We start from the raw sequence: 21280 nt of genomic DNA, 5'->3' as shown, positions 1-21280 counted from the left end.
TGCATGCGTTACGCATACCTCGTACGAGGTAAGAAAAGGCTGTAACGCCCTCGTCACCTGCTCTTCCTCCGCCATTTTTGTTTCTTGTAAGGCCAAAAAGTATAATTGCTCCTCGTGAAGCAAACGTAGCAGCTGGTATTGTTTTCGAGTGGAGTTTAGTCCTCTAATCTTGAGGGTTCCAAATGTTAAACCTTTAGTTGAAGGGCCAGTTTTTTTAGTCGGAAGCATTGTTGTGATTGGAGGAGGAAGCGCGCATTGGAAAGCGACATATGGACAACCTCACATGGAAGCTACATCAGGCGTAACTTTGCAACTGGCACTAGTAAAGCGGAAATGAATCTAAGAAAGACATGACCTAAAGCGTTCACAGTTTGGATTTAACCAGAAAGTAACCACCTTCTACGAGGTTCGCTCTCGTCCATTGCCTGGGGGAGGGCGGGGCTTGCACCGTTTCTTCCTCCCGTGAACTGGAGTCCAGTCAGGCCCCTCCTCTACGAGGTCTAAAGGCCTCTTTAAGGGGTCAGCACCTTCATCCATTTCCAGGTCGTCTTCGGACGTGATGTCCGAATGGTGATCGCTCATGCAAGCTGGTCTCGTTGACTGGTCCTTTGAGGGGTCCGATGCAGCACCGTCGACGTCCGGACTGGCGTTCCCAACCGCGGGGTTGTCAGCTCCCAGGCAACTTGGCAAGATGGTGTCGCTCTCCCGTGCTAGGTCTCCCTCTCGACCGGCCAGAGGACCGGATGAGACGGTGTCGTTCTTCCGGGATAGGTCCATTTCACGATCAGCTTGGCAATTAGACGTCAAACTGTCGTCCTCTCGTGCAGGGCCTCCCTCACGGCCAGTTGGACATCTTGACAAGGTGGTGTCATTCTTTCGTTCTAGGTGTTCCTGTCGTCAGTCTGTAAACTTTGGGTCACAGGTAGTGATGGATGTCGAATATCGTCTACGCCTTTCTCAGCTTCTTCTTCATCGATGAAGAACTCCGAGTTGTCTTCCCCAGGAGCAGGCAGCATCACGGTGGCATATGTTCGAATGCAGTCGTCTTGCTCGTGGCCATAACGATTGCACTTGTCGCAGTGGGGAACGCGGCACTCTCTGCGAATGTGGCCTGTCCTCTTGCATCGGAGGCAGAGTGGTGCCCTCCCTGGAACGACGACCAGGACCTTGCTGCCGAACATAACCAGCTGGTGCGGGAGATGATCTTTTGTTGTGTCCTCCTTGAGGTTCATTTTAACAAATCTCGTTGTCGTCTGAACATTCTGGAATCCTTCCACCCTCCACGTGTCCCGGGACACTTCGTTCACCTTCCCGTAAGGCTCCAGGGCCCTCCGTACTGCTTCGTCGCTTATGTGAATCGGTGTCCAGTGCAGTCGTAGTCGGACCTCGCATTCGTCAGGGTCGATGAGTAAACAACGTTTTTCTTTCACGACCAGTTCTTTTGCCGCAAGAAGCTTCCTCTTCGCAGTCAGAGAGTTAAACGTGAAAAGCCAAACATGGTTCATTTGGTACTGGCCAGCTCCAATCAAATCTTGTAGAACGCCATGGCGTTCCATTTGTGTTCGAAAATTGTCTATCTTGTATGGGCGCCCGGAGGTGTCACAATGCGCAAATACAGAGTTCAAAACTTCGGTACCTGTGGGCAGAGACGGCAGAACCACTCGGTAGGAATCCTGAGACATTTCAGTAGATGAACCACGGCCGGTGAAAGCCGTTGCAGACGCTCCTCGGGAGCTCATCAAACTTGCGACCGTTCCGAACGGGGGCACGCGCTTCCTCACGCCACCGCCCACTTCGGAAAAATCGTTTTGAGAACACAATTTATATAAGACTTTCCGACGGCACTTGATCGTGTGGGTAGAGGGCTGTCGGACGGCACTTGGACGCTCTCGGACGGTACTCTAGACACTACGATCATTGGCTCGATCATTTTATGTGACATTAGACGTACACGACCGCCGTAAGCTACGTCTGGCATACGAGGCTGGCTCCGCGCACTGTGATCAAAATATCGAATGAGGACGCACTTAGTCACGCTTCAATAATCACGAACACGTAAGGACGACCACTGGCATGTGAAGATATCAACAGCACACGTTGCGGTAATAATCGTGCCCTTCATTTGACAACAGCGTACCTTTAGGCGGCTTCCGGGTCTTCTCAACACGATCGTGTGAGCCTTTTGGAAGGTTCTCCGACGGAACGGATGATGGCTTCAGATACCTGTTCTTCCAGTCTATGACAAAATGCAAAGCGATTTTAAAACGGGAATCATTGCTAGCCTTGTCTTCGAACACATACCTTTTACGTCGGCTCTTTTCACTTTAAAAGCATCGGCCGAGCCTATACCCAGGATTCGAGGACACGAGCGCGCCGACACTACTTGCGCCATCTATCGGCAGCGGTGGCGGGACGGCCCGTAACTCAATGGGACGAACTATATATTTTTTATTTCACAAAATTCTAAGCGTCGCATTATTTTGCTCACAGCGACCTTTTTTTAGTAGATACCCTTTTTGTTCATTGTGCTAAATTTAAGGACTGTATGTCTATGATAAATAGAGTCAACTGGCAATCGGAAAAAAATGCATTATCCTTATGTGGGTACTGTGATTTACAGAGAAATATTTGAGTTCAAACTTGATTTACAAACTAACCACTCCGTATCGCGAGTTGCTCTCTACGGTTATATAAGCTCCAGTTCCCCAGCTACATCATGGTACTATTTTCTTTGCGATCCGATAATTCTACGAAGTGCCCTCGTCATTAAAAGAACAAAAGGCAGGGCTCTCCAAATGAATTCAGGGCCGTTTAGAGCAGTAAAAAGCTGTTTCTCGCGCATAATGATAAATTAAATATATTAATCTTACCATGTATACTACATGATAAATGTGCATCATTCATTCCAAGCACATATTTACCAAACCCCGGGGTTTGAACCTGGAGTTCCTGAATAAAAAGATATAAATGAATTCTGAATTAGTTTTACGGTGGGGCAAGAACGTTTCTCCGGAAGGTAAAAGCATTTCTCTGTAAGGAAGATACGATATTACATCTAATTTCTCAAATCAAGGTAAAAAATATATATTTATCAAGCAGCACTAACGCCACGCACACGAATAGAAAAATTATTACGCGGACTTCAACCACGCAGTTATAATAATAATGTGATTTTAAGTGCACTTGAGAATACATTTTTGACTTGCCGTTCTTGAACGAGTTATTTAAATATGATCTTAATATAATTAATTAAAATTCATCTTAATCCTTTGGGCATACTCAAGACAGAAAATGAGCAGCGTGTTATGAGCTGCGCTGGGTATTTCTTTGAGATTTTTAAACCCTTTCGTAGGTACAATATGTCCGATGATCACGTGGTTGGGGCACGTGATGTCACAGTGTCGCGTCATAACGTCACGTCACACAATGTAGTGTTATGTCATAGTATCTTGACATCTTGACATCGTGATTTTTAGTGTCACGCCTTGGTGTCAAGTCACGTGCGTTGTGTAGTATTGCGTGACGTTGTCACATGGTTAGTATAACGGAACGACGTTATGCTGATGAAGTAACGGGGTCACACCTCGCTTATAATGTCACGTGACGATCGTGCGCTAAATTTGGCGGGTGATTTAGCATTTCTGCAATGCATTCTGTAACTTTTACATAGCGGGACCTAATTAGCTATATTTTGTGGGCGTTTGACGGTTTTTAGAGGCGGTTCTCGTGACAACTTGTCACGCTTTCTGAGCACAGCGGGATTACACGTATGAAATTGACCGCCTAAACGCGAAATCGCGCGAGCCGCGGGAGGTGTTGCCTTTGAATATGTTCTCGGCGAAAACGCTCCGCGCTCGTGACACGCGCAAGATGGTCGCTTTGCATGTCAGCTTCTTGGCAGTAGTGGCAATACAGATCTCTATTGTGTACTCCGTTCACCCCTGGGGTATCCACACGAAGGAGAAATCCCCCACTTTCCTCCGAGGATCGCGCATCACGTGAGACATACGTCATCCCTTTTTGTCGCCTCGCGTCGCCGTTCTCCTGTTTTCCTCCGTGGCGGAGGCGCGGAGGCTTCGTGCTGTCAGCACAAAAACTACCGGCGTGCGGTCGTGTATCACTACTGCGTGATGCACGTTAAAGACCCCAGACTAGCGGCTGTACCGCACTGGCTAAATTTCTCATCTACAGCTGGGAGACTCGTAGCCCCCGTGAGGCAGACCAAGTTCTAGGGTGTATAAACACACACACAACCCAATTATTATTCCACATGTGCACGCGGCAGAGCCGGGGACGGAGTTTCCCGGGTGGTTGACGTCATGACATCCGTCTGCGGAGTTCTTCGCGTGGATACCCTAGAATCTCCGCCTTCAGCACGAGCTCGCTCGCTTCCACAGAGCTTTAGTTGCGCGTTGCGCGTTCACACTTGTGTTAGCAAGGGCAGTAAGCTCGCGCGCAAGGTGGAGCTTCTAGTCTCAGCTTAAACGGCGTATAGTAGGCTGGAATGCGGATCAGGGGAACGTCGGTGGCGCCACAGGTGGACATTGATTGACCCCAGGTGATACACACAAGTCTAAGGGAGAAACACAAAGAAGAGGAATATTGAAGCTTGTACGCGGTGCTCGAAGGCAAGTATTTTATGATGTGCTGCGATCATTATATCAGGTGTTTGGAGATCGAATCGGTAGAATTCAAGTATTCGAACGCAGATTTAAAAAAAAAGCGCCAGAGCACCACCGATTGTGCCGGCGTCGCTTGCTTCAGTTGCTAAATAAATGACACGTTCAGCAAATGAACGGCACGCTCCAAGCTTTAAATCGTCAAAGAAGCCCTCACTGAAGTTTAAAGCAAAGGCTCGCCCCAGCAATAGTCTGTGCAAGCTCCCGAAACGATGCAAATGACCTTAGCAAAGGCCAACTTACCGCTTGCTAGCCTCTGACGACGTCCAGATCATGAACGGCTCCACATTGTCTGTCGGCAACTCTTGTCTTATTGAACCGCATCACAGTTTACACCCAACAAAGCCGCAACCCTCGACCCTAAACCACAAATCAGTGATTAAAATATATTAGTATTGTATCGCTTTTGATAATTGCGACGAGAATATTAACTTTCATTCCCACATAACATAAAAGTCTCATCGTCGAGAACAGCTTACTAAGGTAAGAAGTAGCAGTTTTCCCCGTTTTTCCCGTAAAGTTTCATGGATTCCCTTGTGTGAAGCAATAGGTGACGGTGGTGCCGCTCGACCCCAGCAGTAAATAACGGTCAAAAAGGGGGCGTGGTCCGCAAATAATGGGAAAAGCTACCGCTTTCACAACCTAGGGTCTTACCCTGAGTGCACTCTAACTCCCCACATATGATAGCAGGCTTCGTCAAATTTTAGAATCCCAGAGAGCATTTTCACAATCGCTTTATTTCTCGAGTTACTTTAATCGGAACATGGTCTCTCACATCAGAAACGGTCAAAAAAGGGCGTAGTTCAAAAATATGGGCAAAGGCGCCGCTTACAGGCACCTAGGGCTCAACGCTCAGATTACTGTAACCCCACACAGATGACAGCAGACATGGTCTAGTTTTAGAATCCAAGGGAGCATTTCGGGAATCGGATTACTTCGCGAGTTATTTTAATTAGAACATACTCTCTCCCTTCAAAAACGGCCAAAAAGGGGGTGTGGTCCAAACATTTGGGCAAAGGCGCCGCGCTCGGGCACCTAGGGTTCAACCCTCAGAGTACTCTAGGCCCACACATATGAGAGCAGACATGGTCTAGTTTTAGAATCCAAGGGAGCATTTCGGGAATCGAATTACTTCGCGAGTTATTTTAATTAGAACATACTCTCTCCCTTCAAAAACGGCCAAAAAGGGGGCGTGGTCCGAAAATTTGGGCAAAGGCGCCGCGCTCGGGCACCTAGGGTTCAACCCTCAGAGTACTCTAGGCCCACACATATGAGAGCAGACATGGTCTAGTTTTAGAATCCAAGGGAGCATTTCGGGAATCGAATTACTTCGCGAGTTATTTTAATTAGAACATACTCTCTCCCTACAAAAACGGCCAAAAGGGGCGTGGTCCGAAAATTTGGGCAAAGGCGCCGCGCTCGGACACCTAGGGTTCAACCCTCAGAGTACTCTAGCCCCACACATATGACAGCAGACATGGTCTAGTTTTAGAATCCAAGGGAGCATTTCGGGAATCGAATTACTTCGCGAGTTATTTTAATTAGAACATACTCTCTCCCTTCAAAAACGGCCAAAAAGGGGAGCGTGGTCCGAAAATTTGGGCAAAGGCGCCGCGCTCGGGCACCTAGGGTTCAACCCTCAGAGTACTCTAGCCCCACACATATGACAGCAGACATGGTCTAGTTTTAGAATCCAAGGGAGCATTTCGGGAATCGAATTACTTCGCGAGTTATTTTAATTAGAACATACTCTCTCCCTTCAAAAACGGCCAAAAAGGGGGCGTGGTCCGAAAATTTGGGCAAAGGCGCCGCGCTCGGACACCTAGGGTTCAACCCTCAGAGTACTCTAGCCCCACAGATATGACAGCAGACATGGTCTAGTTTTAGAATCCAAGGGAGCATTTCGCGAATCGAATTACTTCGAGAGTTATTTTAATTAGAACATACTCTCTCCCTTCAAAAACGGCCAAAAAGGGGGCGTGGTCCGAAAATTTGGGCAAAGGCGCCGCGCTCGGGCACCTAGGGTTCAACCCTCAGAGTACTCTAGGCCCACACATATGAGAGCAGACATGGTCTAGTTTTAGAATCCAAGGGAGCATTTCGGGAATCGAATTAGTTCGCGAGTTATTTTAATTAGAACATACTCTCTCCCTTCAAAAACGGCCAAAAAGGGGGCGTGGTCCGAAAATTTGGGCAAAGGCGCCGCGCTCGGGCACCTAGGCTTCAACCCTCAGAGTACTCTAGCCCCACACATATGACAGCAGACATGGTCTAGTTTTAGAATCCAAGGGAGCATTTCGGGAATCGAATTACTTCGCGAGTTATTTTAATTAGAACATACTCTCTCCCTTCAAAAACGGCCAAAAAGGGGGCGTGGTCCGAAAATTTGGGCAAAGGCGCCGCGCTCGGGCACCTAGGGTTCAACGCTCAGAGTACTCTAGCCCCACACATATGACAGCAGACATGGTCTAGTTTTAGAATCCAAGGGAGTATTTCGGGAATCGAATTAGTTCGCGAGTTATTTTAATTAGAACATACTCTCTCCCTTCAAAAACGGCCAAAAAGGGGGCGTGGTCCGAAAATGTGGGCAAAGGCGCCGCGCTCGGGCACCTAGGGTTCAACCCTCAGAGTACTCTAGGCCCACACATATGAGAGCAGACATGGTCTAGTTTTAGAATCCAAGGGAGCATTTTGGGAATCGAATTACTTCGCGAGTTATTTTAATTAGAACATACTCTCTCCCTTCAAAAACGGCCAGAAAGGGGGCGTGGTCCGAAAATTTGGGCAAAGGCGCCGCGCTCGGGCACCTAGGGTTCAACCCTCAGAGTACTCTAGCCCCACACATATGACAGCAGACATGGTCTAGTTTTAGAATCCAAGGGAGCATTTCGGGAATCGAATTACTTCGCGAGTTATTTTAATTAGAACATACTCTCTCCCTTCAAAAACGGCCAAAAAGGGGGCGTGGTCCGAAAATGTGGGCAAAGGCGCCGCGCTCGGGCACCTAGGGTTCAACCCTCAGAGTACTCTAGCCCCACACATATGAGAGCAGACATGGTCTAGTTTTAGAATCCAAGGGAGCATTTCGGGAATCGAATTACTTCGCGAGTTATTTTAATTAGAACATACTCTCTCCCTACAAAAACGGCCAAAAAGGGGGCGTGGTCCGAAAATTTGGGCAAAGGCGCCGCGCTCGGGCACCTAGGCTTCAACCCTCAGAGTACTCTAGCCCCACACATATGACAGCAGACATGGTCTAGTTTTAGAATCCAAGGGAGCATTTCGGGAATCGAATTACTTCGCGAGTTATTTTAATTAGAACATACTCTCTCCCTTCAGAAACGGCCAAAAAGGGGGCGTGGTCCGAAAATTTGGGCAAAGGCGCCGCGCTCGGGCACCTAGGGTTCAACCCTCAGAGTACTCTAGCCCCACACATATGAGAGCAGACATGGTCTAGTTTTAGAATCCAAGGGAGCATTTCGGGAATCGAATTACTTCGCGAGTTATTTTAATTAGAACATACTCTCTCCCTTCAAAAACGGCCAAAAAGGGGGCGTGGTCCGAAAATTTGGGCAAAGGCGCCGCGCTCGGGCACCTAGGGTTCAACCCTCAGAGTACTCTAGCCCCACACATATGACAGCAGACATGGTCTAGTTTTAGAATCCAAGGGAGCATTTCGGGAATCGAATTACTTCGCGAGTTATTTTAATTAGAACATACTCTCTCCCTTCAAAAACGGCCAAAAAGGGGGCGTGGTCCGAAAATTTGGGCAAAGGCGCCGCGCTCGGACACCTAGGGTTCAACCCTCAGAGTACTCTAGCCCCACACATATGACAGCAGACATGGTCTAGTTTTAGAATCCAAGGGAGCATTTCGGGAATCGAATTACTTCGCGAGTTATTTTAATTAGAACATACTCTCTCCCTTCAAAAACGGCCAAAAAGGGGGCGTGGTCCGAAAATTTGGGCAAAGGCGCCACGCTCGGGCACCTAGGGTTCAACCCTCAGAGTACTCTAGCCCCACACATATGAGAGCAGACATGGTCTAGTTTTAGAATCCAAGGGAGCATTTCGGGAATCGAATTACTTCGCGAGTTATTTTAATTCGAACATACTCTCTCCCTTCAAAAACGGCCAAAAAGGGGGCGTGGTCCGAAAATTTGGGGAAAGGCGCCGCGCTCGGGCACCTAGGCTTCAACCCTCAGAGTACTCGAGCCCCACACATATGACAGCAGACATGGTCGAGCTTTAGAATCCAAGGGAGCATTTCGGGAATCGAATTACTTCGCGAGTTATTTTAATTAGAACATACTCTCTCCCTTCAAAAACGGCCAAAAAGGGGGCGTGGTCCGAAAATTTGGGCAAAGGCGCCGCGCTCGGGCACCTAGGGTTCAACCCTCAGAGTACTCTAGCCCCACACATATGACAGCAGACATGGTCTAGTTTTAGAATCCAAGGGAGCATTTCGGGAATCGGATTACTTCGCGAGTTATTTTAATTAGAACATACTCTCTCCCTTCAAAAACGGCCAGAAAGGGGGCGTGGTCCGAAAATTTGGGAAAAGGCGCCGCGCTCGGGCACCTAGGCTTCAACCCTCAGAGTACTCTAGCCCCACACATATGACAGCAGACATGGTCTAGTTTTAGAATCCAAGGGAGCATTTCGGGAATCGGATTACTTCGCGAGTTATTTTAATTAGAACATACTCTCTCCCTTCAAAAACGGCCAAAAAGGGGGCGTGGTCCCAAAATTTGGGCAAAGGCGCCGCGCTCGGGCACCTAGGGTTCAACCCTCAGAGTACTCTAGCCCCACACATATGACAGCAGACATGGTCTAGTTTTAGAATCCAAGGGAGCATTTCGGGAATCGGATTACTTCGCGGGTTATTTTAATTAGAACATACTCTCTCCCTTCAAAAACGGCCAAAAAGTGGGCGTGGTCCGAAAATTTGGGCAAAGGCGCCGCGCTCGGGCACCTAGGGTTCAACCCTCAGAGTACTCTAGCCCCACACATATGAGAGAAGACATGGTCTAGTTTTAGAATCCAAGGGAGCATTTCGGGAATCGAATTAGTTCGCGAGTTATTTTAATTAGAACATACTCTCTCCCTTCAAAAACGGCCAAAAAGGGGGCGTGGTCTGAAAATTTGGGCAAAGGCGCCGCGCTCGGGCACCTAGGGTTCAACCCTCAGAGTACTCTAGGCCCACACATATGAGAGCAGACATGGTCTAGTTTTAGAATCCAAGGGAGCATTTCGGGAATCGAATTACTTCGCGAGTTATTTTAATTAGAACATACTCTCTCCCTTCAAAAACGGCCAAAAAGGGGGCGTGGTCCGAAAATTTGGGCAAAGGCGCCGCGCTCGGGCACCTAGGGTTCAACCCTCAGAGTACTCTAGCCCCACACATATGACAGCAGACATGGTCTAGTTTTAGAATCCAAGGGAGCATTTCGGGAATCGGATTACTTCGCGGGTTATTTTAATTAGAACATACTCTCTCCCTTCAAAAACGGCCAAAAAGTGGGCGTGGTCCGAAAATTTGGGCAAAGGCGCCGCGCTCGGGCACCTAGGGTTCAACCCTCAGAGTACTCTAGCCCCACACATATGAGAGAAGACATGGTCTAGTTTTAGAATCCAAGGGAGCATTTCGGGAATCGAATTAGTTCGCGAGTTATTTTAATTAGAACATACTCTCTCCCTTCAAAAACGGCCAAAAAGGGGGCGTGGTCTGAACATTTGGGCAAAGGCGCCGCGCTCGGGCACCTAGGGTTCAACCCTCAGAGTACTCTAGGCCCACACATATGAGAGCAGACATGGTCTAGTTTTAAAATCCAAGGGAGCATTTCGGGAATCGAATTACTTCGCGAGTTATTTTAATTAGAACACACTCTCTCCCTTCAAAAACGGCCAAAAAGGGGGCGTGGTCCGAAAATTTGGGCAAAGGCGCCGCGCTCGGGCACCTAGGGTTCAACCCTCAGAGTACTCTAGCCCCACACATATGACAGCAGACATGGTCTAGTTTTAGAATCCAAGGGAGAATTTCGGGAATCGGATTACTTCGCGAGTTATTTTAATTAGAACATACTCTCTCCCTTCAAAAACGGCCAAAAAGGGGGCGTGGTCCGAAAATTTGGGCAAAGGCGCCGCGCTCGGGCACCTAGGGTTCAACCCTCAGAGTACTCTAGCCCCACACATATGACAGCAGACATGGTCTAGTTTTAGAATCCAAGGGAGCATTTTGGGAATCGGATTACTTCGCGGGTTATTTTAATTAGAACATACTCTCTCCCTTCAAAAACGGCCAAAAAGTGGGCGTGGTCCAAAAATTTGGGCAAAGGCGCCGCGCTCGGGCACCTAGGGTTCAACCCTCAGAGTACTCTAGCCCCACACATATGAGAGAAGACATGGTCTAGTTTTAGAATCCAAGGGAGCATTTCGGGAATCGAATTAGTTCGCGAGTTATTTTAATTAGAACATACTCTCTCCCTTCAAAAACGGCCAAAAAGGGGGCGTGGTCTGAAAATTTGGGCAAAGGCGCCGCGCTCGGGCACCTAGGGTTCAACCCTCAGAGTACTCTAGGCCCACACATATGAGAGCAGACATGGTCTAGTTTTAGAATCCAAGGGAGCATTTCGGGAATCGAATTACTTCGCGAGTTATTTTAATTAGAACATACTCTCTCCCTTCAAAAACGGCCAAAAAGGGGGCGTGGTCCGAAAATTTGGGCAAAGGCGCCGCGCTCGGGCACCTAGGGTTCAACCGTCAGAGTACTCTAGACCCACACATATGACAGCAGACATGGTCTAGTTTTAGAATCCAAGGGAGCATTTCGGGAATCGAATTACTTCGCGAGTTATTTTAATTAGAACATACTCTCTCCCTTCATAAACGGCCAAAAAGGGGGCGTGGTCCGAAAATTTGGGCAAAGGCGCCGCGCTCGGGCACCTAGGGTTCAACCCTCAGAGTACTCTAGCCCCCCCACACATATGACAGCAGACATGGTCTAGTTTTAGAATCCAAGGGAGCATTTCGGGAATCGAATTACTTCGCGAGTTATTTTAATTAGAACATACTCTCTCCCTTCATAAACGGCCAAAAAGGGGGCGTGGTCCGAAAATTTGGGCAAAGGCGCCGCGCTCGGGCACCTAGGGTTCAACCCTCAGAGTACTCTAGCCCCACACATATGACAGCAGACATGGTCTAGTTTTAGAATCCAAGGGAGCATTTCGGGAATCGAATTACTTCGCGAGTTATTTTAATTAGAACATACTCTCTCCCTTCAAAAACGGCCAAAAAGGGGGCGTGGTCTGAAAATGTGGGCAAAGGCGCCGCGCTCGGGCACCTAGGGTTCAACCCTCAGAGTACTCTAGGCCCACACATATGAGAGCAGACATGGTCTAGTTTTAGAATCCAAGGGAGCATTTCGGGAATCGAATTACTTCGCGAGTTATTTTAATTAGAACATACTCTCTCCCTTCAAAAACGGCCAGAAAGGGGGCGTGGTCCGAAAATTTGGGCAAAGGCGCCGCGCTCGGGCACCTAGGGTTCAACCCTCAGAGTACTCTAGCCCCACACATATGACAGCAGACATGGTCTAGTTTTAGAATCCAAGGGAGCATTTCGGGAATCGAATTACTTCGCGAGTTATTTTAATTAGAACATACTCTCTCCCTTCAAAAACGGCCAAAAAGGGGGCGTGGTCCGAAAATGTGGGCAAAGGCGCCGCGCTCGGGCACCTAGGGTTCAACCCTCAGAGTACTCTAGCCCCACACATATGAGAGCAGACATGGTCCAGTTTTAGAATCCAAGGGAGCATTTCGGGAATCGAATTACTTCGCGAGTTATTTTAATTAGAACATACTCTCTCCCTTCAAAAACGGCCAAAAAGGGGGCGTGGTCCGAAAATTTGGGCAAAGGCGCCGCGCTCGGGCACCTAGGCTTCAACCCTCAGAGTACTATAGCCCCACACATATGACAGCAGACATGGTCTAGTTTTAGAATCCAAGGGAGCATTTCGGGAATCGAATTACTTCGCGAGTTATTTGAATTAGAACATACTCTCTCCCTTCAAAAACGGCCAAAAAGGGGGCGTGGTCCGAAAATTTGGGCAAAGGCGCCGCGCTCGGGCACCTAGGGTTCAACCCTCAGAGTACTCTAGCCCCACACATATGAGAGCAGACATGGTCTAGTTTTAGAATCCAAGGGAGCATTTCGGGAATCGAATTACTTCGCGAGTTATTTTAATTAGAACATACTCTCTCCCTTCAAAAACGGCCAAAAAGGGGGCGTGGTCCGAAAATTTGGGCAAAGGCGCCGCGCTCGGGCACCTAGGGTTCAACCCTCAGAGTACTCTAGCCCCACACATATGACAGCAGACATGGTCTAGTTTTAGAATCCAAGGGAGCATTTCGGGAATCGAATTACTTCGCGAGTTATATTAATTAGAACATACTCTCTCCCTTCAAAAACGGCCAAAAAGGGGGCGTGGTCCGAAAATTTGGGCAAAGGCGCCGCGCTCGGACACCTAGGGTTCAACCCTCAGAGTACTCTAGCCCCACACATATGACAGCAGACATGGTCTAGTTTTAGAATCCAAGGGAGCATTTCGGGAATCGGATTACTTCGCGAGTTATTTTAATTAGAACATACTCTCTCCCTTCAAAAACGGCGAAAAAGGGGGCGTGGTCCGAAAATTTGGGCAAAGGCGCCGCGCTCGGGCACCTAGGGTTCAACCCTCAGAGTACTCTAGCCCCACACATATGACAGCAGACATGGTCTAGTTTTAGAATCCAAGGGAGCATTTCGGGAATCGGATTACTTCGCGGGTTATTTTAATTAGAACATACTCTCTCCCTTCAAAAACGGCCAGAAAGGGGGCGTGGTCCGAAAATTTGGGAAAAGGCGCCGCGCTCGGGCACCTAGGCTTCAACCCTCAGAGTACTCTAGCCCCACACATATGACAGCAGACATGGTCTTGTTTTAGAATCCAAGGGAGCATTTCGGGAATCGGATTACTTCGCGAGTTATTTTAATTAGAACATACTCTCTCCCTTCAAAAACGGCCAAAAAGGGGGCGTGGTCCGAAAATTTGGGCAAAGGCGCCGCGCTCGGGCACCTAGGGTTCAACCCTCAGAGTACTCTAGCCCCACACATATGACAGCAGACATGGTCTAGTTTTAGAATCCAAGGGAGCATTTCGGGAATCGAATTACTTCGCGAGTTATTTTAATTAGAACATACTCTCTCCCTTCAAAAACGGCCAAAAAGGGGGCGTGGTCCGAAAATGTGGGCAAAGGCGCCGCGCTCGGGCACCTAGGGTTCAACCCTCAGAGTACTCTAGCCCCACACATATGAGAGCAGACATGGTCCAGTTTTAGAATCCAAGGGAGCATTTCGGGAATCGAATTACTTCGCGAGTTATTTTAATTAGAACATACTCTCTCCCTTCAAAAACGGCCAAAAAGGGGGCGTGGTCCGAAAATTTGGGCAAAGGCGCCGCGCTCGGGCACCTAGGCTTCAACCCTCAGAGTACTATAGCCCCACACATATGACAGCAGACATGGTCTAGTTTTAGAATCCAAGGGAGCATTTCGGGAATCGAATTACTTCGCGAGTTATTTGAATTAGAACATACTCTCTCCCTTCAAAAACGGCCAAAAAGGGGGCGTGGTCCGAAAATTTGGGCAAAGGCGCCGCGCTCGGGCACCTAGGGTTCAACCCTCAGAGTACTCTAGCCCCACACATATGAGAGCAGACATGGTCTAGTTTTAGAATCCAAGGGAGCATTTCGGGAATCGAATTACTTCGCGAGTTATTTTAATTAGAACATACTCTCTCCCTTCAAAAACGGCCAAAAAGGGGGCGTGGTCCGAAAATTTGGGCAAAGGCGCCGCGCTCGGGCACCTAGGGTTCAACCCTCAGAGTACTCTAGCCCCACACATATGACAGCAGACATGGTCTAGTTTTAGAATCCAAGGGAGCATTTCGGGAATCGAATTACTTCGCGAGTTATATTAATTAGAACATACTCTCTCCCTTCAAAAACGGCCAAAAAGGGGGCGTGGTCCGAAAATTTGGGCAAAGGCGCCGCGCTCGGACACCTAGGGTTCAACCCTCAGAGTACTCTAGCCCCACACATATGACAGCAGACATGGTCTAGTTTTAGAATCCAAGGGAGCATTTCGGGAATCGGATTACTTCGCGAGTTATTTTAATTAGAACATACTCTCTCCCTTCAAAAACGGCGAAAAAGGGGGCGTGGTCCGAAAATTTGGGCAAAGGCGCCGCGCTCGGGCACCTAGGGTTCAACCCTCAGAGTACTCTAGCCCCACACATATGACAGCAGACATGGTCTAGTTTTAGAATCCAAGGGAGCATTTCGGGAATCGGATTACTTCGCGGGTTATTTTAATTAGAACATACTCTCTCCCTTCAAAAACGGCCAGAAAGGGGGCGTGGTCCGAAAATTTGGGAAAAGGCGCCGCGCTCGGGCACCTAGGCTTCAACCCTCAGAGTACTCTACCCCACACATATGACAGCAGACATGGTCTTGTTTTAGAATCCAAGGGAGCATTTCGGGAATCGGATTACTTCGCGAGTTATTTTAATTAGAACATACTCTCTCCCTTCAAAAACGGCCAAAAAGGGGGCGTGGTCCGAAAATTTGGGCAAAGGCGCCGCGCTCGGGCACCTAGGGTTCAACCCTCAGAGTACTCTAGCCCCACACATATGACAGCAGACATGGTCTAGTTTTAGAATCCAAGGGAGCATTTCGGGAATCGGATTACTTCGCGAGTTATTTTAATTAGAACATACTCTCTCCCTTCAAAAATCGGCCAAAAAGGGGGCGTGGTCCGAAAATTTGGGCAAAGGCGCCGCGCTCGGGCACCTAGGGTTCAACCCTCAGAGTACTCTAGCCCCACACATATGACAGCAGACATGGTCTAGTTTTAGAATCCAAGGGAGCATTTCGGGAATCGGATTACTTCGCGAGTTATTTTAATTAGAACATACTCTCCCCCTTCAAAAATCGGCCAAAAAGGGGGCGTGGTCCGAAAATTTGGGCAAAGGCGCCGCGCTCGGGCACCTAGGGTTCAACCCTCAGAGTACTCTAGCCCCACACATATGACAGCAGACATAGTCTAGTTTTAGAATCCAAGGGAGCATTTCGGGAATCGGATTACTTCGCGAGTTATTTTAATTAGAACATACTCTCTCCCTTCAAAAATCGGCCAAAAAGGGGGCGTGGTCCGAAAATTTGGGCAAAGGCGCCGCGCTCGGGCACCTAGGGTTCAACCCTCAGAGTACTCTAGCCCCACACATATGACAGCAGACATGGTCTAGTTTTAGAATTCATGGGAGCATTTCGGGAATCGGATTACTTCGCGAGTTATTTTAATTAGAACATACTCTCTCCCTTCAAAAATCGGCCAAAAAGGGGGCGTGGTCCGAAAATTTGGGCAAAGGCGCCGCGCTCGGGCACCTAGGGTTCAACCCTCAGAGTACTCTAACCCCACACATATGACAGCAGACATGGTCTAGTTTTAGAATCCAAGGGAGCATTTCGGGAATCGGATTACTTCGCGAGTTATTTTAATTAGAACATACTCTCTCCCTTCAAAAATCGGCCAAAAAGGGCGCGTGGTCCGAAAATTTGGGCAAAGGCGCCGCGCTCGGGCACCTAGGGTTCAACCCTCAGAGTACTCTAGCCCCACACATATGACAGCAGACATGGTCTAGTTTTAGAATCCAAGGGAGCATTTCGGGAATCGGATTACTTCGCGAGTTATTTTAATTAGAACATACTCTCTCCCTTCAAAAATCGTCCAAAAAGGGGGCGTGGTCCGAAAATTTGGGCAAAGGCGCCGCGCTCGGGCACCTAGGGTTCAACCCTCAGAGTACTCTAGCCCCACACATATGACAGCAGACATTGTCTAGTTTTAGAATCCAAGGGAGCATTTCGGGAATCGAATTACTTCGCGAGTTATTTTAATTAGAACATACTCTCTCCCTTCAAAAACGGCCAAAAAGGGGGCGTGGTCTGAAAATTTGGGCAAAGGCGCCGCGCTCGGGCACCTAGGGTTCAACCCTCAAAGTACTCTAGCCCCACACATATGAGAGCAGACATGGTCTAGTTTTAGAATCCAAGGGAGCATTTCGGGAATCGAATTACTTCGCGAGTTATTTTAATTAGAACATACTCTCTCCCTTCAAAAACGGCCAAAAAGGGGGCGTGGTCCGAAAATTTGGGCAAAGGCGCCGCGCTCGGGCACCTAGGGTTCAACCCTCAGAGTACTCTAGCCCCACACATATGAGAGCAGACATGGTCTAGTTTTAGAATCCAAGGGAGCATTTCGGGAATCGGATTACTTCGCGAGTTATTTTAATTAGAACATACTCTCTCCCTTCAAAAACGGCCAGAAAGGGGGCGTGGTCCAAAAATTTGGGCAAAGGCGCCGCGCTCGGGCACCTAGGGTTCAACCCTCAGAGTACTCTAGCCCCACACATATGAGAGCAGACATGGTCTAGTTTTAGAATCCAAGGGAGCATTTCGGGAATCGGATTACTTCGCGAGTTATTTTAATTAGAACATATTCTCTCCCTTCAAAAACGGCCAGAAAGGGGGCGTGGTCCAAAAATTTGGGCAAAGGCGCCGCGCTCGGGCACCTAGGGTTCAACCCTCAGAGTACTCTAGCCCCACACATATGAGAGCAGACATGGTCTAGTTTTAGAATCCAAGGGAGCATTTCGGGAATCGGATTACTTCGCGAGTTATTTTAATTAGAACATACTCTCTCCCTTCAAAAATCGGCCAAAAAGGGGGCGTGGTCCGAATATTTGGGAAAAGGCGCCGCGCTCGGGCACCTAGGCTTCAACCCTCAGAGTACTCTAGCCCCACACATATGACAGCAGACATGGTCTAGTTTTAGAATCCAAGGGAGCATTTCGGGAATCGGATTACTTCGCGAGTTATTTTAATTAGAACATACTCTCTCCCTTCAAAAACGGCCAAAAAGGGGGCGTGGTCCGAAAATTTGGGAAAAGGCGCCGCGCTCGGGCACCTAGGCTTCAACCCTCAGAGTACTCTAGCCCCACACATATGACAGCAGACATGGTCTAGTTTTAGAATCCAAGGAAGCATTTCGGGAATCGGATTACTTCGCGAGTTATTTTAATTAGAACATACTCTCTCCCTTCAAAAACGGCCAGAAAGGAGGCGTGGTCCGAATATTTGGGAAAAGGCGCCGCGCTCGGGCACCTAGGCTTCAACCCTCAGAGTACTCTAGCCCCACACATATGACAGCAGACATGGTCTAGTTTTAGAATCCAAGGGAGCATTTCGGGAATCGGATTACTTCGCGAGTTATTTTAATTAGAACATACTCTCTCCCTTCAAAAACGGCCAAAAAGGGGGCGTGGTCCGAAAATCTGGGCAAAGGCGCCGCGCTCGGGCACCTAGGGTTCAACCCTCAGAGTACTCTAGCCCCACACATATGACAGCAGACATGGTCTAGTTTTAGAATCCAAGGGAGCATTTCGGGAATCGAATTACTTCGCGAGTTATTTTAATTAAAACATACTCTCTCCCTTCAAAAACGGCCAAAAAGGGGGCGTGGTCCGAAAATTTGGGCAAAGGCGCCGCGCTCGGGCACCTAGGGTTCAACCCTCAGAGTACTCTAGCCCCACACATATGACAGCAGACATGGTCTAGTTTTAGAATTTAAGGGAGCATTTCGGGAATCGAATTACTTCGCGAGTTATTTTAATTAGAACATACTCTCTCCCTTCAAAAACGGCCAAAAAGGGGGCGTGGTCCGAAAATTTGGGCAAAGGCGCCGCGCTCGGGCACCTAGGGTTCAACCCTCAGAGTACTCTAGCCCCACACATATGACAGCAGACATGGTCTAGTTTTAGAATCCAAGGGAGCATTTCGGGAATCGAATTACTTCGCGAGTTATTTTAATTAGAACATACTCTCTCCCTTCAAAAACGGCCAAAAAGGGGGCGTGGTCCGAAAATTTGGGCAAAGGCGCCGCGCTCGGGCACCTAGGGTTCAAACCTCAGAGTACTCTAGCCCCACACATATGACAGCAGACATGGTCTAGTTTTAGAATCCAAGGGAGCATTTCGGGAATCGAATTACTTCGCGAGTTATTTTAATTAGAACATACCCTCTCCCTTCAAAAACGGCCAAAAAGGGGGCGTGGTCCGAAAATGTGGGCAAAGGCGCCGCGCTCGGGCACCTAGGGTTCAACCCTCAGAGTACTCTAGGCCCACACATATGAGAGCAGACATGGTCTAGTTTTAGAATCCAAGGGAGCATTTCGGGAATCGAATTACTTCGCGAGTTATTTTAATTAGAACATACTCTCTCCCTTCAAAAACGGCCAGAAAGGGGGCGTGGTCCGAAAATTTGGGCAAAGGCGCCGCGCTCGGGCACCTAGGGTTCAACCCTCAGAGTACTCTAGCCCCACACATATGAGAGCAGACATGGTCTAGTTTTAGAATCCAAGGGAGCATTTCGGGAATCGGATTACTTCGCGAGTTATTTTAATTAGAACATACTCTCTCCCTTCAAAAACGGCCAAAAAGGGGCGTTGTCCGAAAATTTGGGCAAAGGCGCCGCGCTCGGGCACCTAGGGTTCAACCCTCAGAGTACTCTAGCCCCACACATATGACAGCAGACATGGTCTAGTTTTAGAATCCAAGGGAGCATTTCGGGAATCGGATTACTTCGCGGGTTATTTTAATTAGAACATACTCTCTCCCTTCAAAAACGGCCAGAAAGGGGGCGTGGTCCGAAAATTTGGGAAAAGGCGCCGCGCTCGGGCACCTAGGCTTCAACCCTCAGAGTACTCTAGCCCCACACATATGACAGCAGACATGGTCTAGTTTTAGAATCCAAGGGAGCATTTCGGGAATCGGATTACTTCGCGAGTTATTTTAATTAGAACATACTCTCTCCCTTCAAAAACGGCCAAAAAGGGGGCGTGGTCCGAAAATTTGGGCAAAGGCGCCGCGCTCGGGCACCTAGGGTTCAACCCTCAGAGTACTCTAGCCCCACACATATGACAGCAGACATGGTCTAGTTTTAGAATCCAAGGGAGCATTTCGGGAATCGGATTACTTCGCGAGTTATTTTAATTAGAACATACTCTCTCCCTTCAAAAATCGGCCAAAAAGGGGGCGTGGTCCGAAAATTTGGGCAAAGGCGCCGCGCTCGGGCACCTAGGGTTCAACCCTCAGAGTACTCTAGCCCCACACATATGACAGCAGACATGGTCTAGTTTTAGAATCCAAGGGAGCATTTCGGGAATCGGATTACTTCGCGAGTTATTTTAATTAGAACATACTCTCCCCCTTCAAAAATCGGCCAAAAAGGGGGCGTGGTCCGAAAATTTGGGCAAAGGCGCCGCGCTCGGGCACCTAGGGTTCAACCCTCAGAGTACTCTAGCCCCACACATATGACAGCAGACATGGTCTAGTTTTAGAATCCAAGGGAGCATTTCGGGAATCGGATTACTTCGCGAGTTATTTTAATTAGAACATACTCTCTCCCTTCAAAAATCGGCCAAAAAGGGGGCGTAGTCCGAAAATTTTGGCAAAGGCGCCGCGCTCGGGCACCTAGGGTTCAACCTTCAGAGTACTCTAGCCCCACACATATGACAGCAGACATGGTCTAGTTTTAGAATCCAAGGGAGCATTTCGGGAATCGGATTACTTCGCGAGTTATTTTAATTAGAACATACTCTCTCCCTTCAAAAATCGGCCAAAAAGGGGGCGTGGTCCGAAAATTTGGGCAAAGGCGCCGCGCTCGGGCACCTAGGGTTCAACCCTCAGAGTACTCTAACCCCACACATATGACAGCAGACATGGTCTAGTTTTAGAATCCAAGGGAGCATTTCGGGAATCGGATTACTTCGCGAGTTATTTTAATTAGAACATACTCTCTCCCTTCAAAAATCGGCCAAAAAGGGGGCGTGGTCCGAAAATTTGGGCAAAGGCGCCGCGCTCGGGCACCTAGGGTTCAACCCTCAGAGTACTCTAGCCCCACACATATGACAGCAGACATGGTCTAGTTTTAGAATCCAAGGGAGCATTTCGGGAATCGGATTACTTCGCGAGTTATTTTAATTAGAACATACTCTCTCCCTTCAAAAATCGTCCAAAAAGGGGGCGTGGTCCGAAAATTTGGGCAAAGGCGCCGCGCTCGGGCACCTAGGGTTCAACCCTCAGAGTACTCTAGCCCCACACATATGACAGCAGACATGGTCTAGTTTTAGAATCCAAGGGAGCATTTCGGGAATCGAATTACTTCGCGAGTTATTTTAATTAGAACATACTCTCTCCCTTCAAAAACGGCCAAAAAGGGGGCGTGGTCTGAAAATTTGGGCAAAGGCGCCGCGCTCGGGCACCTAGGGTTCAACCCTCAAAGTACTCTAGCCCCACACATATGAGAGCAGACATGGTCTAGTTTTAGAATCCAAGGGAGCATTTCGGGAATCGAATTACTTCGCGAGTTATTTTAATTAGAACATACTCTCTCCCTTCAAAAACGGCCAAAAAGGGGGCGTGGTCCGAAAATTTGGGCAAAGGCGCCGC

This window comes from Ixodes scapularis, unplaced genomic scaffold (assembly GCF_016920785.2).
Source record: "Ixodes scapularis isolate PalLabHiFi unplaced genomic scaffold, ASM1692078v2 PGA_scaffold1__304_contigs__length_218370807, whole genome shotgun sequence".
Taxonomy (NCBI): Eukaryota; Metazoa; Arthropoda; class Arachnida; order Ixodida; family Ixodidae; genus Ixodes; species Ixodes scapularis.
This window is presented reverse-complemented; position numbering follows the sequence as displayed.